Source organism: Oncorhynchus nerka, linkage group LG23 (assembly GCF_034236695.1).
Source record: "Oncorhynchus nerka isolate Pitt River linkage group LG23, Oner_Uvic_2.0, whole genome shotgun sequence".
NCBI lineage: Eukaryota > Metazoa > Chordata > Actinopteri > Salmoniformes > Salmonidae > Oncorhynchus > Oncorhynchus nerka.
Genome location: NC_088418.1, coordinates 48,239,635 through 48,265,982, shown reverse-complemented (window position 1 = coordinate 48,265,982; position 26,348 = coordinate 48,239,635). Strand labels below are relative to the sequence as shown.

General features: G+C 45.3%; 1 pseudogene; it reads left to right on the top strand.

Annotated features, from left to right (window-relative positions):
- Positions 1-1,524: 1,524 nt before the first annotated feature.
- Positions 1,525-25,956, top strand: LOC115106970 (conserved oligomeric Golgi complex subunit 5-like; annotated as a pseudogene).
- The last annotated feature ends 392 nt before the right edge of the window (positions 25,957-26,348 follow it).

The following is a 26,348-nucleotide window of genomic DNA, read 5'->3' as shown; positions in this document are numbered from 1 at the left end:
TTGGTCAAAAGAACGGACGACTCCGTCAACCAAGATTTTTAGAATATGGTGCCATTTGGGACCCGAGACCCTCTCTACTGGGTAAACTTAGATGTCTGGAAAAAGCAGCTATATTTGTGGCAGATGCAACAACCTGAGTGTTTGTTTAAATTGCGTTGGTATGGCTAGGTGACCAGACAGGTGGAAATGGCTCCTGTCCACTCTAGCGTCTGTCTATAACTGCTGGAGCCTGATATGAGTCACACATTAACCCAAAGGTGTGGAGCTCCAGGCCCTGCCAGGGGCCCTTGCTGCTCCCTGTTTCCCAGTAGGAGATCATGTCCCTGGGTACTCAGGCTACGCTACAGCGCCTGGCCCCGCTGGTTTCCCCTCTGGCACTCAGTGAAGCTGAGTCAGTGTTGATTAACCAAGAGTACATGAGAGCCAGGTTATCTCCCTGACTTCATTAAATCTCTCTATCCCTCTCTCTAGTACTCTTTTCTCTCGTGGGTCCCTCACTCCGTCCCACCTCTCTTTCATTTCCTTGCTCTACCCCCATACCCTCTTTCTCTCTCCATCTCTCTGTTTGCTCTCTGATGTAGAGCTGTCAACCTGTGTGTTTTGTGTTGTCTCTCAGTGTTTAACCTTGTAATTACGGGCGCTGCTGTGGGCCAAATTACCTCTGTTACTCAAGGTGCCTGTTGCTGTGGTAGGGCACTGAAGAGAGAGGGGGATGGAGGGGGTGAAGAAAGGACAGAAGGTCCACTAACAAGCTGAAGGAGAACTGCACAGACGGATAAAGTGAGCGAGGAGGATGGAAGGAGGTAGTGTGAAGAAGCCCAGACGGAGCAGTGACGGGTGGGAAGAGATGGATGAATCGGCTGGTTGACACGGAGGAATAAGTCAGAGGAGAGGGTGATGAGATGGAGAACAAACATTGAATGCACATTTGCTCGTGTGCGAAAAATCACTCGTCGTCATTGTCATTATTCTCATTTAGCGACCTTTCAGTTAACGAGAGAGCACCATTAATCAATAGGCGCCCTGTCTGGTGAATTATGGTGCATAAATGACTGGCCAGATGAACCAATGTTTGGAGCGCTGCTGGAGAAGTGTGTGTGTGTGTGTGTGCGTGCGTGCGTGCGTGCGTGCGTGCGTGCGTGCGTGCGTGCGTGCGTGCGTGCGTGCGTGCGTGCGTGCGTGCGTGCGACCCCATATCCAACCTTGTCCCTTGACGGCCCTACAGGCTGCTGTTTGTTTGGGTTTCTCTACCTCTTCCCCATTTCATCAGTGTGAGAGAGGGCAAGGGAGAGAGAGGGTAGCCGTGCCTGTCACTGCTGATGTCTTTATCTCGCTCCAGCGGTACAGACGAGTCCACTGTGCGCTCGCTGTGGGTCTAGATCAGTGTGTGTCAGACGTGTAAATAGACAGAGAATCTGTTCTCTAGGCATGTTCCCGAAATGTAGAACTTTGTTTAAACCAGGAAAATAATTAACCATCAATGTATATTGTATGTAAACATATTCATGAGATAAATAATGTGTGTGTAGGTGTAGTCCAGAAAAGGCTTTGAAGGATTATCTGCAGCCCTACGAGGCAGCGTACCTCTCCAAGTCTCTGTCTCGTCTGTTTGACCCCGTCAACCTGACGTAACCCCCGCCCTCCCACGACGAACCGGACAGCACCATCAAGACCATCACCAGGTACACACCCACACACACACTGTTCTCCACTCAGACAACATTCTCAGAGAAGAAAAATGAAATATGATTTCTTACATCTGTTGTTCATCACACTTTCTTTTGCTGATCTTTCCGATGTCCTACATGTCATATTATTATGTGTGCGTCCTCCACAGCGAGCTGAACGTGGCGTCGGTAGACACAAGTCTGACTCTGGCGGTGGTCAAGAACGCTGCCAAGACCGTCCAGCTCTTCTGCGTCAAGTCTGAGCAGCTGGTAGGTCACCACAACAACCAATTGTCCATCAGTCAAACCCTGTTCTGTGGCTAAGTGGCAGCCCTGTGTGTCAGTGGGCGCAAGGAGAGGAGATGAGAGGGGATGAGGAGAAGAGAACAGGAGAATAGAGGGGGGTAGAATAGTACAGACCGGTCAGAGAATGTCTCTCTCAGCCCATTGTCGTCAGTGTTCATTCAGAATTTCCCTGATGGTCATCATCAAGTGGGCTGCTTGGCTTGTCAGATGAGGAAGGTTACTGAGGAGGCTAGTGCCTGGGTTAGTGACCCATAGGGCTCTGGTCAAAAGTAGTGCACTAATATATAGGGAATAGGGTGTCATTTGGGACACAGGCACACAGTGTCTGAGTGGTTCCTCCTGCCCACTAATGTAGTCTTCAAAAGGTAGAGTTGACCTGAACATTAAGAAATAAAAAATGTGTTGAGACAATCTCTCCACCCTGGCTCTCACTCTTGATTATATAGAGGACTAGAAGTAAACCCTGCAACCCTAGGAGCCCTCCGTCGTCCAGCTCTTCACATATGTGGGAGCTGTATCTACTGCGCTTTGTTTCGGGACAAACTGGATAACTCAGCGTTCCAGTGCGGTAATTGTTTGCTTGCCGAGGATTTTAGGCTTGAGGTGGCTTCCTTGATCACGCAGGTCGCCAGCCTATGTCAGAAACTGGATCGAGTGGGGCTTCTCCATCTGTCGGAGGCCTGCGCCGGGAGCAACGGGCTCAACTTATCCTGCCTCTCAGCCACCCATAAAGGGTTCTCCAAATCCTGTGACCCGTGGAATTGGGTTGATTTCCTTGTCCTTCTCGCCTGCTGTGATTTTGGGCAGCTCTATGGTAAGAACTTTGAGCATACCTGGTGCAAAAACAATGTCCTGTCCCAGAGCTCTAGTAAATTACATTACTAAGCTGCTCCCGAATGTACTAAGTCAGGACATGGAAATCGATTGTATCGTCGTCCATGTGGGTTTTAATGACATTATGAAGGGCAGCTCGGAAGGATTGAAACTGGATTTTAAAGAGCTGATTGACTCTCTGCTAGACAATCATATCTGGCCCTGTGCCCTCTCTGAATCGTGGCATTGAACACTTTAGCAGGATTCTTTCTCTTCTGGCTACGTGATTATTGCAGCTGAATGGGGGTAACTTTTGTTGACAATTTCTATACCTTTTTGAAAACAAAACACATTTTATATGGAGGATGGGATCCACCCAAGTCATTTGGGTTTCATGATCCTTTCACAGCATTATAAGGCTGGGTTGAGACAGTGACCCAAGCGCAGCTCAGTTAATCCCTACCATTGTGACTGAGTTGTCATAATGCTTCAGCAAATGTACATTATACCAGCGTTGGTAGACACAATGTAAATAACCTCATTTATGTCCCTCTAACTGCCCTGAATGCCTCTACTGATCCTACAGCTATTGTATGCAGTAATCATGGGCCTATGAACCAGATTTAACACTGAGGTGGTGTGTCCTAGGAGGAAGTCCACTGTGTGCAGCTCACCCTGCACTAACATAAATAACATGAGCACATCTGCTGCTGCTAAGCTTCCCATTAAAGCAATGAAAACAATTAAGCATCCCAGAAGAAAAGTGCTCAAAATTACCCCCATTAACGTATGTAACTTCAGAAAAAAAGTTCCTGAAATCAATAATTTGCTAGTAGCAGATGACATTCATATTTTGACTATCTCTGAAGCGCACTTAGATAATACCTTTGTACCGTGGTAGCAATACACGGTTAAAACACCTACAGAAAATACAGAAATGCTAATGTTGGAGGTGGTGCTGTTTATATTCAGAAACACATTCCTGTAAAGCTTAGAGAGGATCTCATGTTAAATACTGTTGAAGTAATATGGCTACAGGTTCATCTGCCTCACCTAAAGCACATTCTGGTGGGAAGCTGCTATGGACCACCAAGTGCTAACAGTCGGTATCTGGGTAACATGTGTGAAATGCTTGATAATGTATGTGATATCAACAGAGGTATATTTTCTGTGTGATTTCAAATATTGACTGGCTTTCATCAAGCTGCCCACTCAGGAAAAAGCTTCAAACTGTAACCAGTGCAGGCATCTACCAGGGTAGGTCAACCTACCAGGGTAGTTACAAACAGCACAGGAATGAAATCATCAACATGTATTGATCACATCTTTACTAATGCTGCAGAAATTAGCTTGAAAGCAGTATCCATATCCATCGGATGTAGTGATCACAATATAATAGCCATATCTAGGAAAACCAAAGTTCCAGAGGCTGGGACTGTATAAGAGGTCATACAATACATTTTGTAGTGATTCCTATGTTAATGATGTACAGAATATTTGTTGGTCGCTGGTGTGTAATGAGGAGCAAACAAACGCTGCACTTTGACACATTTATGAAATTGCTTATTTCAGTCACTAATAAGCATGCACCCATTAAGAAAATGACTGTAAAAACGATTTAATCCCTGTTGATGGTTGAGGATTTGAAAAATTGTGTGTTTGAGAGGGATGAGGCAAAAGGAATTTTATTTTAATTTATTTGATTTTAGTTCTCAACCAGTTCTCAACTAGTTCTCAACCAGGTAGACCAGTTGAGAACAAGTTCTCATTTACAACTGTGACCTGGCCAAGATAAGGCAAAGTAGTGTGACACAAACAACAACACAGAGTTACACATGGGATAAACGAACGTACAGTCAATAACAATAGAGAAATCTATATACTGGGCAATAAATAGGCCATAGTGGTGAAATAATTACAATTTAGCATTAACACTGGAGTGATAGATGTGCAGAATATGATGTGCAAGTAGAGATACTGGGGTGCAAAGGAGAAAAAAATAATATTACAATATGGGGTAGTTGAGGTGGGCTATTTACAGATAGGCTATGTACAGGTGCAGTGATCTGTGAGCTGCTCTGACAGCTGGTGCTTAAAGTTAGAGAGGGCGATATGAGTCTCCAGCTTCAGTGATTTTTGCAATTAGTTCCAGTCATTGGCAACAGAGAACTGGAAGGAAAGGCGGCCAAATAAGGAATTGGCTTTGGGGATGACCAGTGAAATATACCTGCTGGAGTGTGTGCTCGGGTGGGTGTTGCTATGGCGACCAGTGACCAGAATGTCAACTAAGTCTGGCTGCACAACCGATTGGCAAACGTATTGCAAATTAAGAAATCATGTTACTAAACTGAATAAAAAGAAGGAACTACACTATGAAACAAAGATAAATTACATAAAGAATGATAGTAAAAAAAACTTTGGAGCAACTTAAATTACATTTTCGGGAAACTCAGCTCCATTATTCATTGAATCAGATGGCTCATTCATCACAAAATATTGATTTTGCCAACTACTTTAATGATTTTTTTCATTGGCAAGATTAGCAAACTTAGGCATGACATGCCAGCAACAAACGCTGACACTACACATCCAATTATATCTGACCAAATTATGAAAGACAAGTGCGGAAGAGGTGAAAAAAAGTATTGTTGTCAATCAACAATGACAAGCCACCGGGGTCTGACAACTTGGATGGAAAATTACTGAGTATAATTGTGGACAATATTGCCACGCCTATTTGCCATGTTTTTTAAGCATACTAGAAAGTGTGTGCCCTTAGGCCTGGAGGGAAGCTGAAGTCATTCCGCTACCTAAGAATAATAAAGCCCCCTTTTCTGTCTCAAATAGCCGACCAATCAGCCTGTTACCAACCCTTAGTAAACCTTTGGAGAAAATGGTGTTTGACCAGATACAATGCTATTTTACAGTAAACAAATTGACAACAGATATTCAGGACACTTATAGGGAAGGACACTCAACACTCAGCACAGCACTTACACAAATGACTGATGATTGACTGAGAGAAATTGATGATAAAAAGATTTGGGGGGTTGTTTTGTTAGACATCAGTGCGGCTTTTGACATTGTCGATCATAGTCTGCTGCTGATTTTTCAATCTTTACTAACGACTTTGAGTAAAGCCAGTGTGTCTATGTATGCGGATGACTCAACACTATGCACGTCAGCGACAACAACGACTGAAATGACTGCAACACTTAACAAAGAGCTGCAGTTCCTTTCAGAGTGGGTGGCAAGGAATAATATATTTTTACTAAAAACTTTGTATTTGGGACAAATCATTCACTAAACCCTCAAACCCCACCAAAATCTTGTATTTATTACAATGTGGAAAATAAGCAAGTTGAGTTGACTAAACTGCTTGGAGTAACCCTGAATTGTAAACTGTCAAAACATAGTGATACAACAGTAGCTAGGATGGGGAGAAGTTTGTCCATAATAAAGCGCAGGTCTACATTCTTAACAGCACTATCAACAGGTCAGGTCCTACAGGCCCTAGTTTTGTCGCACCTGGACTACTCTTCAGTCGTGTGGTCAGGTGCCACAAAAAGTGACATAAGAAAATTGCAATTGGCTCAGAACAGGGCAGCACGGCTGGCCCTTGAATGTACACAGAGAGCTAACATTAATAATATTCATGTCAATTTCTCCTGGCTCAAAGTGGAGGAGCGATCATTACTTGTATTTGTGAGAGGTATTGACATGTTGAATGCATACCCCACAAGACATGCCACAAGAGGTTTCTTCACAGTCCCCAAGTCCAGAACAGACTATGGGAGGCGCACATTACTACATATAGCCATGTCTACATGGAACTCTGTTCCACATCAGGTAACTGATGCAAGCAGTAGAATTAGATTTAAAAAACAGATCAAAATACACCTTGTGAGGGGCCTCCCAAGTGGTGCAGCGGTCTAAGGCGTCACTACAGACCCAGTTTCAATCCCAAGCTGTGTCACAACCGGCCATGACTGGTAGTCCCATAGGGCGGCGCACAATTGGACCAGCGTCGTTTGGGTTAGGGGAGGCTTTGGCCCAGCGTCGTCTGGGTTAGGGGAGGGTTTGGCCCAGCGTCGTCTGAGTTAGGGGAGGGTTTGGCCAGGGGGCTTTACTTGGCTCATCGCGCTCAAGCAATGTATTTGGCTAAGGTGTATGTAAACTTCTGACTTCAACTGTGTATATATATATATCAAGTCAGAAGTTTACATACACCTTAGCCAAATACATTTAAACACAGCTTTTCACAATTCCTGACATTTAATCCTAGTAAAAATTCCCTGTCAGAGGTCAGTTAGGATCACCACTTTATTTTAAGAATGTGAAATGTCAGAATAATAGTAGAGAGAATGATTTATTTAAGCTTTTATTTTTTTTCATCACATTCCCAGTGGGTTCGAAGTTTATATACACCCAATTATTATTTGGTAGCATTGCCTTTAAATTGTTTAACTTGGGTCAAATGTTTTGGGTAGCCTTCCACAAGCTTCCCACAATAAATTGGATGAATTTTGGCCCATTCCTCCTGACAGAGCTGGTGTAACTGAGTCAGGTTTGTAGGCCTCCTTGCTCACACACGCCTTTTCAGTTCTGCCCACAAATTTTCAATAGAATTGGGGTCAGGGCTTTGTGATGGCCACTCCAATACCTTTGACTTTGTTGTCCTTAAGCCATTTTGCCACAACTTTGGAAGTATCCTTGGGGTCATTGTCCATTTGAAGACCCATTTGTGACCAAGCTTTAACTTCCTGACTGATGTCTTGAGATGTTGCTTCAATATATCCATATAATTTTCCATCCTCATGATGCCATCTGTTTGTGAAGTGCACCAGTCCCTCCTGCAGCAAAGCACCCCCACAACATGATGCTGCCAACATGATGCTGCCTGTTCTTCGGCTTGCAAGCCTCCCCTTTTTCCTCCAAACATAACAATGGTCATTATGGACAAACAGTTATATTTTTGTATCATCAGACCAGAGGACATTTCTCCAAAAAGTACGCTCTTTGTCCCCATGTACAGTTGCAAACTGTTGTCTGTTTTTTTTTAATGGCGGTTTTGGAGCAGTGGCTTCTTCCTTGCTAAGCGGCCTTTCGGGTTATGTCGATATAGGACTCGTTTTACTGTGGATATAGATACTTTGTACCGGTTTCCTCCAGCATCTTCACAAGGTCCTTTGCTGTTGTTCTGGGATTGATTTGCACTTTTCACACCAAAGTACGTTAATCTCTAGGAGACGGAACGCGTCTCCTTCCTGAGCGGTATGACGGCTGCGTGGTCCCATGGTGTTTATACATGCGTACTATTGTTTGTACAAATTAATGTGGGAGCTTCAAGCGTTTGGAAATTGCTCCCAAAGAAGAACCAGACTTGTGGAGGTCTACAATTGTTTTTCTGAGGTCTGATTTCTTTTGATTTTCCCATAATGTCAAGCAAAGACGCGCTGAGTTTAAAGGTAGGCCTTGAAATACATCCACAGGTACACCTCCAATTGACTATGTCAGTTAGCCTAGCAGAAGCTTCTAAAGCCATGACATAATTTTCTGGAATTTTCCAAGCTGTTTAAAGGAACAGTCAACTTAGTGTATGCGAACTTCTGACCCACTTGAATTGTGCTACAGTGAATTATAATTGAAATAATCTGTCTGTAAACCACTGTTGGAAAAATGACTTGTGTCATGCACAAAGTAGATGTCCTAACCAACTTGCTAAAACTATAGTTTGTTAACAAAAAATGTGGCTGAAAATGTGGTTGAAAAAGTGGTTGGAAAACGAGTTTTAATAACTGTATGTAAAATTCAGAATTCAACTGTATATATTGTACCAATGAAAAGCTTGGACACACCTACTCATTCAAGGGTTTTTCTTTATTTGTACTATTTTCTACATTGTAGAATAATAGTGAAGACATCACAACTATATAATAACACACATATCAAATCATGTAGTAACCAAAAAGGTGTTAAACAAATCAAAATATATTTGAGTTTTGAGATTCTTCAGTAGTCAGCCTGGAATTCATTTCAATTAACAGGTTTGCCTTGTTAAAAGTGAATTTGTGGAATTTCTTTCCTTAAAGTGTTTGAGCCAATCAGTTGTGTTGTGACAAGGTAGGGGTGGTATACAGAAGATGGCCCTATTTGGTCAAAGACCAAGTCCATATTATGGCAAGAACAGCTCAAATAAGTAAAGAGAAACAACAGTCCATCATTACTTTAAGACATTAAGGTCAGTCAATACGGAAAATCTCAAGCGCTATGATGAAACTGGCTCTCACGAGGACCGCCACAGGAAAGGAAGACCCAGAGTTACCTCGGCTGCGGAGGATAAGTTCATTAGAGTTACCAGCCTCAGAAATTGCAGCCCAAATAAATGCTTCACAGAGTTCAAGTAACAGACACATCTCAACATCAACTGTTCAGAGGAGACTGTGTGAGTCAGGTCTTCATGGTCGAATTGCTGCAAAGAAACCACTACTAAAGGACACCAATAATAATAAGTGACTTGCTTGGGCCGAGAAACACGAGCAATGGACATTAGACTGGTGTAAATCTGTCCTTTGGTCTAAAGTCCAACTTTGAGATTTTTTGTTCCAATCGCTGTGTCTTTGTGAGAAGTGGTGTGGGTGAACGGATGATCTCTGCATGTGTGTTTCCCATCGTAAAGCATGGAGGTGTTATGGTGTGGGGGTGCTTTGCTGATGACACTGTCAGTGATTTATTTTTAATTAAATGCACACTTAACCAGCATGGCTACCACAGCATTCTGCAGCTATACGCCATCCCATCTGGTTTGTGCTTAGTGGGACTATCATTTCTTTTTCAACTGGACAATGACCCAACGTACCTCCAGGCTATGTAAGGGCTATCTGACCAAGAAGGAGAGTGATGGAGTGCTACATCAGATGACCTGGCCTCCACAATCCCCTGACCTCAACTAACTTGAGATGGTTTGTGATGAGTCGGACCCCAGAGTGAAAGAAAAGCAGCCAACAAGTGCTCAGCACATGTGGGAACACCTTCAAGGCTGTTGGAAAAGCATTCCAGGTGAAGCTGGTTGAGAGAATGTCAAGAATGTGCAAGCTGTCATCAAGCCAAATGGGGCCTATTTGAAGAATCTCAAATAGGCCCCATTTGTTTAACACTTTTTTGGTTACTACATGATTTGATATGTGTGTTATTTCATAGTTTTGATGTCTTCACTATTATTCTACAATGTAGAAAATAGTACAAATAAAGAAAACCCTTGAATGAGTAGGTGTTCTAAAACTTTTGACCGGTAGTATACATATTACCTCAGTTACCTCAACTAACCGGTGCCCCTGCACATTGACTCTGTACCGGTACTGCCTCTATATAGCCTTGGTTGTTATTTTTCAATTCAATTCAATTCAAGGGCTTTATTGGCATGGGAAACATGTGTTAACATTGCCAAAGCAAGTGAGGTAGACAACATACAAAGTGAATATATATAAAGTGAAAAACAACAAAAATGAACAGTAAACATTACACATACAGAAGTTTCAAAACAGTAAAGTATTTTACTGCTGCTGTTTAATTATTTGTTACTTTTATTTTTTATTTTTTACTTAACACTTTTTAATTTTTTTTATTCTTAACTTCATAAAGCATTGTTGGTTAAGTTCTTGTCAGTAAGCATTTCACTGTAAGGTCTACCTACACCTGTTGTATTCGGTGCATGTGACAAATACGATTTGATTTGACAAACACAGACATACTCAGGTGTGAACAGGAAGCGTCTTCAGGGCTGGTACCCTGACACCTTTCTGTGTGTGTGTGGTGTGTGTGTGGGCACGTGCATGTCATGAATGCCAGTGTGTGCGTGTCTGCCATCCACACAACTACACTCTGAGGCAATAGTTAACTGTTGCTGTGCCCTTTTTAGAACGTTGCTATGGCACCACTTTGCACATGTTGTCTGAACTTTTTCTCTCTCTCTGTCTTCCTGAGATGGCCCCAATTCCTCTCTCTGTCTTCCTGAGATGGCCCCAATTCCTCTCTCTGTCTTCCTGAGATGGCCCCAATTCCTCTCTCTGTCTTCCTGAGATGGCCCCAATTCCTCTCTCTGTCTTCCTGAGATGGCCCCAATTCCTCTCTCTGTCTTCCTGAGATGGCCCCAATTCCTCTCTATGTCTTCTTGAAATGGCCCCAATTCCTCTCTCTCTGTCTTCCTGAGATGGCCCCAATACTTCTCTCTCTGTCTTCCTGAGATGGCCTCAATTCCTCTCTCTCTGTCTTCCTGAGATGGCCCCAATTCCTCTCTCTCTGTCTTCTGTTATCCAATCAGCACTCTGTCTACGGTGTGAAGGTTCAGATTGCTTCCAGATCATTCCACTCCCAATGTTATTTTCAGAGCTTGTCTATGACTTTTCCCTCCTATTTTCTCCTCTCCAATCATTTGATTAAGTCTAGTAGGTATGATGAGGATTAGATTGTGTGTGTGACCTGCTTGTCATCACCTCTGAGATGAGTGGTGGTGAGGTGTCCCCATCCGCCTGTGGAACATGGCCTGAAGACAGCAGCACAAACTGCTACTACAGCTGGATCCTGGTTCCTGCCCCATTTCTGTGTGGCCCCTCCTCGCTCTGCTATAGCAGTGGGAGCTGGCGTCTGGCTCCTGTGGGCCCTTGCTCTCACTGATGCTGTGTGTCTGCTGAGTACTACAGGTGTCCTGACTTTTTTCTCTCTCTTCCCTCCATCTATTTCTCCTTCTCCCTCCTCTCCCTTTCTCTGTCTCTCTCTCTCTCCCGCTCTCTCTCTTCCTCAATTTCTCTTCCTCCATCCTTCCATTCTTCTCTCACTCTCTCTCTTCTCTCCGGCTGTCTACCCAGGGGGATGCCAGTCAGGTGATGGGGCCTCTCACAGAAGGCCAGAGGAGGAACATGGCGGTGGTCAACTCCCTCTACAGACGACACCAAGATGTTGCTAAGGTCCCCCCCATAATACGCTCACACACACGTATACACACACACCATCATACACATTACGCTTAGCTTGCACTGTGCTATTTTTACACGTCTACCTTGTTTACACGTAAGCATCATGTTTTACATGTCTACCTTGTTTTACACATCCGCATCATGTTTTACACGTCTACCTTGTTTTACACATCCGCATCATGTTTTACACGTCTACCTTGTTTTACACATCCGCATCATGTTTTACACGTCTACCTTGTTTTACACATCCGCATCATGTTTTACACGTCTACCTTGTTTTACACGTCCGCATCATGTTTTACACGTCTACCTTGTTTTACACGTAAGCATCATGTTTTACATGTCTACCTTGTTTTACACGTCCGCATCATGTTTTACACGTCTACCTTGTTTTACACGTAAGCATCATGTTTTACATGTCTACCTTGTTTTACACGTCCGCATCATGTTTTACACGTCTACCTTGTTTTACACGTAAGCATCATGTTTTACATGTCTACCTTGTTTTACACATCCGCATCATGTTTTACACATCCGCATCATGTTTTACACGTCTACCTTGTTTTACACGTCCGCATCATGTTTTACACGTCTACCTTGTTTTACACGTAAGCATCATGTTTTACATGTCTACCTTGTTTTACACATCCGCATCATGTTTTACACATCCGCATCATGTTTTACACGTCTACCTTGTTTTACCTATGTTTTACACGTCTGCATTATGTTTTACACGTCTGCATTATGTTTTACACGTCTGCATTATGTTTTACAGCATCACGTCTGCCTTGTTTTACATGTCTACCTTGTTTTACACGTCTACCTTGTTTTACACATCCGCATCATGTTTTACACGTCTGCCTTGTTTTACACATCCGCATCATGTTTTACACGTCTGCCTTGTTTTACACGTCTACCTTGTTTTACACGTCCGCATTATGTTTTACATTATGTTTTACACATCCGCATCATGTTTTACACGTCTACCTTGTTTTACACATCCGCATTATGTTTTACACGTCTACCTTGTTTTACACATCCGCATCATGTTTTACACGTCTACCTTGTTTTACACGTCCGCATTATGTTTTACATGTGTGCCTTGTTTTACACGTCTGCATTATGTTTTACATGTCTGCCTTGTTTTACACGTCCGCATTATGTTTTACACGTCTGCCTTGTTTTACACGTCTGCCTTGTTTTACACGTCTGCCTTGTTTTACACGTCCGCATTATGTTTTACATGTGTGTCTTGTTTTACACGTCTGCATTATGTTTTACACGTCTGCCTTGTTTTACACGTCTGCATTATGTTTTACACGTTTACCTTGTTTTACACGTCTGCATTATGTTTTACACGTCTGCATTATGTTTTACACGTCTGCCTTGTTTTACACGTCTGCATTATGTTTTACACGTCTGCATTATGTTTTACATGTCTGCATTATGTTTTACACGTCTGCATTATGTTTTACACGTCTGCATTATGTTTTACATGTCTGCCTTGTTTTACACGTCTGCATTATGTTTTACATGTCTGCCTTGTTTTACAAGTCTGCCTTGTTTTACACGTCTGCATTATGTTTTACATGTCTGCCTTGTTTTACACATCCGCATTATGTTTTACATGTCTCCTTGATGTACACATTATGTTTTACATGTCCGCATTATGTTTTGCCTTGTTTTACACGTCTGCCTTGTTTTGCCTTGTTTTACATGTCTGCCTTGTTTTACATGTCTGCCTTGTTTTACACACGTCTGCCTTGTTTTACGTCTGTTGCGTCTGCCTTGTTTTACACGTCTGCCTTGATGTACACATCCGCATTATGTTTTACATGTCCGCATTATGTTTTACACGTCTGCCTTGTTTTACACATTATGCTTTTTACTGTTTTACACGTCTGCCTTGTTTTACACGTCTGCCTTGTTTTACATGTCATGTCTGCCTTGTTTTCCGCATTATGTTTTACACGTCTGCCTTGTTTTACATGTCCTTGTTTTACATGTCTGCCTCTGCCTTGTTTTACATGTCTGCCTTGATGTACACATCCGCATTATGTTTTACACGTCTGCCTTGTTTTACACGTCTGCGTTTTGTTTTACACATCTGCCTTGTTTTACACGTCTGCCTTGTTTTACACGTCTGCCTTGTTTTACATGTCTGCCTTGATGTACACATCCGCATTATGTTTTACATGTCCGCATTATGTTTTACACGTCTGCCTTGATGTACACGTCCGCATTATGCTTTACATGTCCGCATTATGTTTTACACGTCTGCCTTGATGTACACGTCCGCATTATGCTTTACACGTCCGCATTATGTTTTACATGTCTGCCTTGATGTACACATCCGCATTATGTTTTACATGTCCGCATTATGCTTTACACGTCCGCATTATGTTTTACACGTCTGCCTTGTTTTACATGTCTGCCTTGTTTTACATGTCTGCCTTGTTTTACACGTCTGCCTTGTTTTACATGTCTGCCTTGTTTTACACGTCTGCCTTGATGTACACATCCGCATTATGTTTTACATGTCCGCATTATGTTTTACACGTCTGCCTTGTTTTACACGTCTGCCTTGTTTTACACGTCTGCCTTGTTTTACATGTCTGCCTTGTTTTACACGTCTGCCTTGTTTTACATGTCTGCCTTGTTTTACACGTCTGCCTTGATGTACACATCCGCATTATGTTTTACACGTCTGCCTTGTTTTACACGTCTGCGTTTTGTTTTACACGTCTGCCTTGTTTTACACGTCTGCGTTTTGTTTTACACGTCTGCCTTGTTTTACACGTCTGCCTTGTTTTACACGTCTGCCTTGTTTTACATGTCTGCCTTGATGTACACATCCGCATTATGTTTTACATGTCCGCATTATGTTTTACACGTCTGCCTTGATGTACACGTCCGCATTATGCTTTACACGTCCGCATTATGTTTTACACGTCCGCATTATGTTTTACACGTCTGCCTTGATGTACACGTCTGCATTATGTTTTACACGTCTGCATTATGTTTTACACGTCCGCATTATGTTTTACACGTCTGCATTATGTTTTACACGTCTACCTTGTTTTACACGTCTGCATTATGTTTTATACGTCTGCATTATGTTTTACACGTCCGCATTATGTTTTACATGTCTGCATTATGTTTTACACGTCTGCATTATGTTTTACACGTCCGCATTATGTTTTACACGTCTGCCTTGTTTTACACGTCTGCATTATGTTTTACACGTCTGCATTATGTTTTACACGTCTGCCTTGTTTTACATGTCTGCATTATGTTTTACACGTCTGCCTTGTTTTACACATCCGCATTATGTTTTACACGTCTACCTTGTTTTACACGTCTACCTTGTTTTACACGTCTGCCTTGTTTTACACGTCTACCTTGTTTTACACGTCTGCATTATGTTTTACACGTCCGCTTTATGTTTTACATTATGTTTTACATTATATTTTACACGTCCACCTTGTGTTTTACACGTCAGTATTGTGTTTTACACATTGTGAAAGGCTGTACCTATTCACTGACAAAATCCTAGGCGGGACAGCACGAAATGAGACGCAGAGACATGACTGTATTGGGAAACTGTATTGGGAGTTTCAACTCTCCCCGGGGCCCTACAAACAAAGTGGTACAAAACGCGAATCCAAAAGCTTGAGCCGAACCTATAACAGGGAATCGTATTGTCCTGGAATTCGCCATAGTCTCCAGCTCATAATCACTCTGCCCCTTTAGTCAGGTCCTAAAGAGAGCACAGTCAATTGGCCTCAGGTGAGCTCATCAGTAGTGGCTGTACTGCGGGCCACCTCCAGGAGAGCGCGCTGTCGGGCCACTTGATCCGGCTGATCCCTCACAACGTCAACATTGTATTTTACGAGAGATGCAGCGAGAGGGAGAGCGAGAGGGAGAGCGAGAGATGCAGTGAGAGGGAGAGCAAGAGGGGGAGAAGCAGCGAGAGGGGGAGAAGCAGTGAGAGGGAGGAGGGAGGGAGGGAGGGGGAGGAGCATGGGGAGGGGAAGAGAGAGGGGGAGCAGTGGGAGTGGGGGTGGAAGAGGATCTGCGGTAGGGGGGAGAGGAGCAGTGGGAGGGGTGGAGAGGATCTGCGGTAGGGGGGAGAGGAGCAGTGGGAGGGGTGGAAAGGAGCAGTGGGAGGGGTGGAGAGGATCTGCAGTAGGGGGAGAGGAGCAGCAGGAGGGGGAGAGGAGGGGTGGAGAGAATCTGCGGTAGGGGGGAGAGGAGCAGCGGGAGGGGGGAGAGGAGCAGGGAGATGGAGAGGAGCAGCCAGACAGGGATACAGCTTAAGCCCCACTCTCTTCAACATATATATATATATATCAACGATTTGGTGAGGGCACTAGAACAGTCTGCAGCACCCGGCCTCACCCTACTAGAATCTGAAGTCAAATGTCTACTGTTTGCTGATGATCTGGTGCTTCTGTCACCAACCAAGGAGGGCCTACAGCAGCACCTAGATCTTCTGCACAGATTCTGCCAGACCTGGGTCCTGACAGTAAATCTCAGTAAGACCAAAATAATGGTGTTCCAATAAAGGTCCTGTCGCCAGGACCACAAATACAAATTCCATCTAGACACCGTTGCCCTAGAACACACAAAAAACTATACATGACTTGGCCTAAACATCAGCGCCACAGGTAACTTCCACAAAGCTGTGAACGATCTGAGACAAGGCAAGAAGGACCTTCTATGCCATCGGAAGGAAAATCCAGAAAAGAGCCGTTTTAAAATTCTACAACCACCTAAAAGGAAGCGATTCCCAAACCTTCCATAACAAAGCCATCACCTACAGAGAGATGAACCTGGAGAAAAGTCCCCTAAGCAAGCTGGTCCTGGGGCTCTGTTCATAAACACAAACACACCCCACAGAGCCAGGACAGCTACACAATTAGATCCAACCAAATCATGAGAAAACAAAAAGATAATTACTTGACACATTGGAAAGAATTAACAAAAAAACAGAGCAAACTAGAATGCTATTTGGCCCTAAACAGAGAGTACACAGTGGCAGAATAGCTGATCACTATGACTGACCCAAACTTAAGGAAAGCTTTGACTATGTACAGACTCAGTGAGCATAGCCTTGCTATTGAGAAAGGCTGCTGTAGGCAGACCTGCCTCTCAAGAGAAGACAGGCTATGTGCACACTGCCCACAAAATGATGTGGAAACTGAGCTTCACTTTCTAACCTCCTGCCAAATGTATGCCCATATTAGAGACACATTTCCCTCAGATTACACAGATCCACAAAGAATACCTACTGGGTGAAATACCACGGTGTGCCATCACAGCGGCAAGATTTGTGACCTGTTGCCACAAGAAAAGGGCAACCAGTAAAGACAAACACCATTGTAAATACAACCCATATTTATGTTTATTTATTTTCCCTTTTGTACTTTACACCATTTGTACATCGTTACAACACTGTATATATACATAACATGACATTTGTAATGCCTATTCTTTTGGAACTTCTGTGAGTGTAATGTTTACTGTTCATTTTTATTGTTTATTTCTCTTTGGTTTATTATCTACTCACTTGCTTTGGCGATGTTAACATGTGTTTCCCATGTCAATAAAGCCCCTTGAATTAAATTGAGAAACAGCGAGAGGGGGAGACAGCGAAACAGGGAGAGAGAGAGAAGCAGGGAGAGAGAGAGAAGCAGCGAGAGGGAGAGAGAGAGAAGCAGCGAGAGGGAGAGAGAGAGGGAGAGAGAGAGAAGCAGCGAGAGGGAGAGAGAGAGAAGCAGCGAGAGGGAGAGCGAGAGAAGCAGCGAGAGGGAGAGCGAGAAGCAGCGAGAGGGGGAGTGAGAGAAGCAGCGAGAGGGAGAGAGAGAGAAGCAGCGAGAGGGAGAGAGAGAGAAGCAGCGAGAGGGAGAGAGAGAGAAGCAGCGAGAGGGAGAGAGAAAGAAGCAGCGAGAGGGAGAGAAGCAGCGAGAGGGAGAGAGAGAGAAGCAGCGAGAGGGAGAGAGAGGGAAGCAGCGAGAGGGAGAGAGAGAGAAGCAGCGAGAGGGAGAGAGAAAGAAGCAGCGAGAGGGAGAGAAGCAGCGAGAGAGGGAAGAGAGAGAAGCAGCAGAGTTAAATTGAGAAACAGTGAGAGGGGGAGAGAGCGAAACAGGGAGAGAGAGAGAAGCAGCGAGAGGGAGAGAGAGAGAAGCAGCAAGAGGGGGAGAGAGGGGAAGAGAGAGAAGCAGCGAGAGGGAGAGAGGGAGAAGCAGCGAGAGGGGGAGAGAGAGAAGCAGCGATAGGGGGAGAGAGAGAAGCAGCGAGAGGGGGAGAGAGAGAAGCAGCGAGAGGGGAGAGAGAGAGGGGAGAGAGAGAAGCAGCGAGAGGGGAAGAGAGAGAAGCAGCAATAGGGGGAGAGAGAGAAGCAGCGAGATGGGGAGAGAGAGAAGCAGCGAGAGGGGAAGAGAGAGAGAGAGAGGGGGAGAGAGAGAAGCAGTGAGAGGGGGAGAGAGAGAAGCAGTGAGGGGGAGAGAGAGAAGCAGCGAGAGGGGGAGAGAGAGAAGCAGCGATAGGGGGAGAGAGAGAAGCAGCGATAGGGGGGGAGAGAGAGAAGCAGCGATAGGTGGAGAGAGAGAAGCAGCGAGATGGGGGGGAGAGAGAAGCAGCGAGAGGGAGAGAGAGGGGAAGAGAGAGAAGCAGCGAGAGGGGGAGAGAGAGAAGCAGCGAGAGGGAGAGAGAGAGAAGCAGCGAGAGGGGGAGAGAGAGAAGCAGCGAGATAGGGAGAGAGAGAAGCAGCGAGAGGGAGAGAGAGGGGGAGAGAGAGAAGCAGCGAGAGGGAGAGAGAGAAGCAGCGAGAGGGAGAGAGAGAGAAGCAGCGAGAGGGGGGAGAGAGAGAAGCAGCGATAGGGGGAGAGAGAGAAGCAGCGATAGGGGGAGAGAGAGAAGCAGCGAGAGGGGGAGAGAGAGAAGCAGCGAGAGGGGAGAGAGAGGGGGAGAGAGAGAAGCAGCGAGGAGGAGAGAGAAGCAGGAGGAGAGAGAGAGAAGCAGCGAGAGGGGGAGAGAGAGAAGCAGCGAGAGGGGAGAGAGGGAAGAGAGAGCAGCGAGAGGGAGAGAGAGGGGAAGAGAGAGAAGCAGCGAGAGGGGAGAGAGAGAGAAGCAGCGAGAGGGGAAGAGAGAGAAGCAGCGAGAGGGGGAGAGAGAGAAGCAGCGAGAGGGAGAGAGAAAGAAGAAGCGAGAGGGAGAGAGAAAGAAGAAGCGAGAGGGAGAGAAGTTGCGCGAGAGGCAGAGAAGTTGCGCGAGAGGCAGAGAAGTTGCGCGAGAGGCAGAGAAGATGCGCGAGAGGCAGAGAAGCGGGGCGAGAAGGAGAGAGATGCAGCGAGAGGGGGAGAGGAGCGGTGGCGAGAGGGGGAGAGGAGAGGCGAGAAGGATGACGAAGGAAGGGATGGAGTCAGATGTAGAGAGAGAGCGAGAGAGTGGCAGAGAAAGAGAGTTAGAGGGAGAGATGGGGAAACATATTCCTTAATATGGCCCATTAAAGATGTATGATGTGTCCTGGTGCTGAGGCCTGCGTGATTAATAGTGGCATAAAAATAGATTACTCTGCCATCAAATATTTAGTGGCCTGGGAGATTGTCAAAATTGTACAATTTGAAAGCAGAGTGAGGCCGTTTCAGCAAGAACGCCTGGTTATTTTAAGAGGGAGGGAGGGAGGGAGGGAGGGAGGGAGGGAGGGAGGGGGAGAAAAGAAGGATGGGAGGGAGGGAGGGAGGGGGAGAAAAGAAGGATGGGATGGAAGGAGGGACGTTGAGGATAGGAGAGGAAGGAGGGAGGATAAATGCTGTAATAACCCTTAGAGGAATACGGCAGGGATATATGAGGAAAGAGACGATTATGGTTTGTCAGGTTTCACTGTAAGCTGACGTGTGTGTGTGTGTGTGTGCGTGTGCGTGTGCGTGTGCGTGCGTGCGTGCGTGCGTGCGTGCGTGTGCGTGTGCGTGCGTGCGTGCGTGCGTGCGTGCGTGCGTTCGTTCTTTCTTTCTTTCTTTCTTTCTTTCTTTCTTTCTTTCTTTCTTTCTTTCTTTCTTTCTTTCTTTCTTTCTTTCTTTCTTTCTTTCTTTCTTTCTTTCTTTCTTTCTTTCTTTCTTTCTTTCTTTCTTTCTTTCTTTCTTTCTTTCTTTCTTTCTTTCTTTCTTTCTTTCTTTCTTTCTTTCTTTCTTTCTTTCTTTCTTTCTTTCTTTCTTTCTTTCTTTCTTTCTTTCTTTCTTTCTTTCTTTCTTTCTTTCTTTCGTTCGTTCTTTCTTTCTTTCTCTCTCTCAGGTGATATCGGGATTGGGGTCATGTCCTCCGGCTGCTGAACATGCTCTCACTGCTTCCCTAGAGGTAAGACACACTCGTCTCCTCCCATACTGATCTACTCTTTTCCTCTCTCTACTCCTCCTCCTCTCATCTCTACCCCTCGCGTGTACAAGGAGTATATTGTACATGCGACTTTCACCCCCCTTTGTCCCCCAAAAGGAGGGGGAAAAGTCAGAATTGTGGAATCGAAAAAGGAAAATAAGGTTAAAAAGACATGAAAACGTCTTCCGTTGTGGACACCGTGCATCTTTTGAGTTCAAAAAAAGAACTTCATCTTCCCCTCTTCTTCCTCTCTCCATTCTATCTGATGTGCAGATGGTTGTGGATTATGATTGGGCACTTTTGGAACTGAGTTATGGAAACCAAATATTGGCATTACTGCTGCACCTCCCTCTGGTAGGTAAAAGGGTAAACACTGAGTGGAGTGTGTCCTCTCTTTTTGGCAATCACTCGCTTTTTCTCACAAAGTTATTTTGTGGTAACTGGGAAAACGGTCGGAGGCTTGTTTCTCTCTGCTTTCCGCCAATCCCACACGCACACACAACGGAGGGGACATTGTTAACTTTAGAAAGGAGATCTGAACAGAGATCTGGTTATCTATTGTTGGCAGGGGCTTAGCTGACTAGCACACAAATACACACAAACAAACACACACACACTGGGTCAGGTCTATTGAGTTTAGATTGATCTAAAGATGGACGATAAACTGGCGGCACCACTCCGAACCCCACGACCGGCACACACACACATGCCCAAACACACAACCAGTCTCACACACACTTCTAGAGTGCACTGCAAATGTCCGCGTATCAGCAAATCACATTCAGCCAAGACGACCAGCAGCCACCTGTCTGTTTGGGTTGCTTGGCAATGGCAGACTTAAGCCAATCAGGTGTGTCCCTGTGGAGACAGTGTCCTTCAGCAACACACCTGGCCTGCAGATGCAAGCAGTTATGGTAATGTTTGTTCAGTTCATGTGTCCACTGATATTTGAGATGTCATTGTCTGACTGAGTTGTTTCAAAGTTATGACACAACCTTTTTGAATGCCTTATTAAATGATGCACTGCCTTGTGTGCGTTTAGGGAGTACAGGCTCTGATGACCAGTGCAGTACAGCCTCTCCTGCTGTCGGTCAGTGACTCCATCATCATCACTATGCATCAGGAAGACTTCTCTGGGTCAGTATACACACACACTTTAAGACACCTCAAGCTAGTCGCCCCCTTTCTAGGAGTAAGGTTGGGGTTTCTAGGAGTAAGGTTTGGGTTTCTAGGAGTAAGGTTGGGGTTTCTAGGAGTAAGGTTGGGGTTTCTAGGAGTAAGGTTGGGGTTTAAGTTGTTATAAAGGGTCATGTTTACAGGTGGGCTTGGTGACATACTGCTACAGAGCTTTATGTGTGACAATAAGTTATCTGTGAAGCTATTATCTGATTGTCTGTGTTCCACCTGGCTCTAAACAGCATCTGTTGCTAATTTACATTTACAGTGTTTCTCTCTTTCCCCTGAGCTTGTGTTGTAACACAATAATGACATTTACACACTCATACACACGTCCTCAGACTATCTATCTACTGTTCTACACACACCGCTCTGCTTTTGTATATTATCCTGTGTGTGTGTGTGGGTGGGTGGGTGGGTGGGTGGGTGGGTGTGTATGTATGTTGTCTCTTCAGCCCCCTGTCCAAATGGCCTTTCATGGTCAGATAAACACAATGTGGATGAACTCACCCCTGCCCCCTTTCTCCCCAACAAATACACTTGCGCGCACACACACTTGATCTTGCATTGCGCAGAGGGAGCTCCTTGCAGTGATCTTAAAACTAGTTGTAAAACCCACTCACCCTGTTCCCCACACACACACACACACACGTCCTCTGAGTGAACTCTTGGTCTCGCTTACCATCCCAGTCTCTCTGATTCATTGACCGTTTCCCAGATATAAAGTGTAGGGACACCCTCTAGCAGAGTAGCTGTGGCAGGATTTTAGTCACCGCGGCGATATTGACGTGTTAAAAAAAAGACCGAGGGATTTAATTTTGTAAAAAGGTCAAGTCTGAATCACCAAGCATCCATACAATGCCAGCCAAGGCAATAGCCCAGTGAAACCTAGCTGTGAGACCAGCAGCTCACTTGTATGTGTGTGTACACACAAGTAGAACCAGTCTAGACTATATAATTAGCGATGAATTTAATACGATGTCTATGGTCTAGACCAGCGGTTCCCAAACTGTGGGGCGGGCCCTCTAGGTGGGGTGGCGGGGTCCGGCTTTCTACCTACTCCTGAAAGTTGTAATAGTAGAATGCACAAGGTGACATGTCTAAATTGGTTAGTGCATCATCAGTTCCTCTTGTCGTATCAGTCATTACATACCTCAGAGAGCTCGTTACAATAGCGTTTTCCAGCTGGGTCTTTTTAGCCCATGGATTTATTTATTTTTTGTAATGTTCGAGACACTCAAATATCACGAGTACACTTTAGACATGGCAAAATGTATAGAATTGCAGGAAATAATCTTTTAAACCTGCTAAATGTTCTCCCTGCTAACAAGAGGGGTGTGAACAGTGCTTGTGCCAATAGAAATAGACGTGGCCTGTGCAGGGGGGGGTTCCAAAGCTGGGGGGGGGTTCCAAAGCTGGAAGTGGGGCCTGAGTAAAAAGTTTTAGAAACCCTTGGTTTAGACCCTCTACAGTTGAATTCAGATATTCTCCCTCCATTCATATTAGCTAGACTCGTCTCTGTACAATAGAGAGGCTCCCAATGGACCTGTAGACTCCGTTAGTCTTGGGGCTTTGCAGTCACGACACACACACACACACACACACACACAGCTAGCAGGGTCCCGTTGGACAGAGCCACACAAAGGGTCCCTGCGTCAGTACTGTAGCCTCCTGCCGCTGGCTAAATGTTATCGGCCCCTGGCACACACTGGTTATTCTGTCACGGCCATACATACAGAGACCGAGAGCTCAGATTGACATTCAGCGCTCTGAATACAAACTAGCCTGCTCTGCGCTCTCTGATCTTGCACAGACAAGGCCCTGCTGGGACCTAGCCGACTCGCAGCACACACATACACACATTTGCATAAACAAACACATTCAGTAACACGCATAGGTTTGGTGTGTAGTCACTCAAGCATTGTGGGTCAATGGCCTGAGGTTCAAGGTTATGAGTCAGGCCCTTAGTCTGTGACCTATACTAACCATAGGGTGTGTGTGTGTTCTATATATGTCTCTGTGTCCAGGTCTATGTCCTCCTCCGGGGAAGACGGACGTGCCCTGCTCCCTGTACACGCGAGACCTACAGGGCTTCGTGGGCCGTGCGATGGCGGACGACTTCCGCCACTTCCAGTGTGTCGACTTCACATACGACAACACGGAGAGCATCGCCCGGCGCTGCATCACACTGTTCATCCGCCACGCCAGCCTGCTGCGCCACCCTTCGCTCAGGTGAGGAGAAGGGCTGTAATGTGAGGGTGTTATCAGTGTCTCTCTCCGTGTCTGCCTCCGGCTCTCCCTCGCTGTTTGCCAGTCTGTTGGGTGTTCTGTGCATCTTGAAGTTCACCCAGTAGCTCTCTATTCGTGTTCTCGCGGTGCTATTTCTTCTCTGTGTTTTTAGATGGACCTGGCCTGTCGCTCCTCTCTGTAGGAGAGTGTCTGAGCTGGGGGAAACCCTGCCGCCTGCTGAGATCGTTCCGGTATGTTATTACATCTGTTATTATGTCACACCTACTCCTGTTACACCTTTGATGAGATGGGGAACGCCTCAACAGCAGCGGTCGTTTCCAGAGTGGATCTTAATGAAGATGTTAGTCATTATTGGAGGGTTAGAGAGCTGTAATTCTCCCCGCCGTCTGCCTCTGTCTCTACTTAGACGCTAGGAGAATGGTTTAAAGATAATGGGTAAAGGCTAATGGTGTAACATAATGAACATGTTATTCCGGGCTAGACACCTCAATGTAGACAAGACATTTTGTGTGTGTGTTGTTAGGGACCCGCTGTTCCAGAACAGTGAGCTGATAGCCAGCAGTCCAGCCGTGGGGGATCTGATTCCATACAGCACCCTGCTACACTTCCTTTTCACCTGAGCTCAAATCACCTCACCAGGTACACACACCGACACACACTATATATACAAAAGTATGTGGACACCCCTTCAAATGAGTGGATTCGGCTATTTCAGCCACACCTGTTGCTGACAGGTATATAAAATCGAGCACAAAGCCTTACAATCTCCATAGACAGACATCGGCAGTAGAATGGCCTTACTGAAGAGCTCAGTGACTTTCAATGTGGCACCGTCATAGGATGCCACCGTTCCAACAAGTCAGTTCGTCAAATTTCTGCCCTGCTAGAGCTGCCCCGGTCAACTGTAAGTGCTGTTATTGTGAAGTGGAAACGTCTAGGAGCGGCAATGGCTCAGCCGCAAAGTGGTAGGCCACACGAGCTCACAGAATGGGACTGCCGAGTGATGAAGTGAATAGCGTGTAAAAATCTTCTGTCCTCGGTTGCAACACTGACTACCGAGTTCCAAACTGCCTTTGGAAGAAAGGTCGGCACAAGACCTGTTCGTTGGAAGCTTCATGAAATGGGCTTCCATGGCCGACCAGCACCACACAAGCCTAAGATCACCTTGCGCAATGCCAAGCGCCGGCTGGAGTGGTGTAAAGCTCGCCGCCATTGGACTCTGGAGCAGTGGAAACACGTTCTCTGGAGTGATGAATCACGGTTCACCATCTGGCAGTTTGACGAACTAATCTGGGTTTGGCGGATGCCAGGAGAAAGTTTGGCGGAGGAGGAATAATGGTCTGGGGCTGTTTTTCATGATTCGGGTAGGCCCTTTAGCTCCAGTGAAGAGAAATCAACGCTACAGCATACAATTACATTCTAGACGATTCTGTGCTTCCAACTTTGTGGCAACAGTTTGGCTCTTTGCTGTTTCAGCATTACAATGCCCCTGTACACAAAACGAGGTCCATACAGAAATGGTTTGTCGAGATCGGTGTTGAAGAACTTGACTGGCCTGCACAGAGCCCTGACCTCAACCCCATCGAACATCTTCGGGATGAATTGGAACGCTGACTGCAAGCCAGGCCTAATCGCCCAACTTGTGGCTGAATGGAAGCAGGTCCCTACAGAAATGTTCCAACATCTAGTGAAAAGCCTTTCCAGAAGAGTGGAGGCTGTTATAGCAGCAAAAGGGGGACCAACTCCATATTAATGCCCATGATTTTGGAATGAGATGTTCGACAAGCAGATGTCCACATACTTTTGGTCATGTAGTGTACCTACACACACTCCTATACACACTTATCTATTCTGCTTCCAACCATCATTATCTTAACTTTGTATTAATTCTTCTTCTTCTACAGAGAGCAGAGTGGTCCATCGCTCGCTACTCCCAGTGGCTGGATGACCACCCTTCAGAGAGAGACCGCCTTACACTCATTAGGTTACTGCAGGAGAACGACAAAAGTCTTACAGCCTTTGAGACAGCTTTGTTGGGTTGTTTGGTATCACTCAGAGGAGTGAGTGAGCACCCTCTTGTGGTAAAATGATGAAATTCCTATCAGTTCTATTGGGTAGTGTCTTTAGTAATGCCATCTCCTTCTCCTTCTGTGTGTGCTAGGGGTGCTCTGGAGGCCTACATGCAGAGTGTGAGGGCTCGTCAGGGGAAGGAGTTCGCCCCTGTCTACCCCATCATGGTCCAGCTGCTGCAGAGGGCCACCAGCGGAGCCCAGGACCTGAGGGAACTACAGCTCGCATGATGCAACTGTCTGCACTTCACATGGGCATGGAGAACGGCTCAGTGAAGAACACATCCCAATATTATGAATGTTATGACTATAGAATTAGTAGATGTCTGTCATGGCTATGAAAATCCTTTGGCTTTTTTTATGGGCCACCCAACAGGAGTTTCCATTGAAATGACTTTCAGTGTTGCTCGTTTCTATGGATGTGATGAGCAGCATTTCAAACGGAAAACGACCCACAATATTGTATGAAAAAGTCTGTTCTGCTAATTCTATGGCTATGCCACAGAGGGCAGCACAAGGGGGCAGTTACCTGTGCTTCTTACTAGTGAATGGGAAATACATGCTAGCTAGTTATTACGGTTAACCTAATTTTGTACTATTAAATGCTTTATGGTGAATGATTGATGGTAGGGCTCTATTCAATCCGTATTAAAGCGTCATTTTAATTCCAAGGCAATGTTCCTGCCGTGTTAGTGGAGACTGCATTCACGGTAAACGAT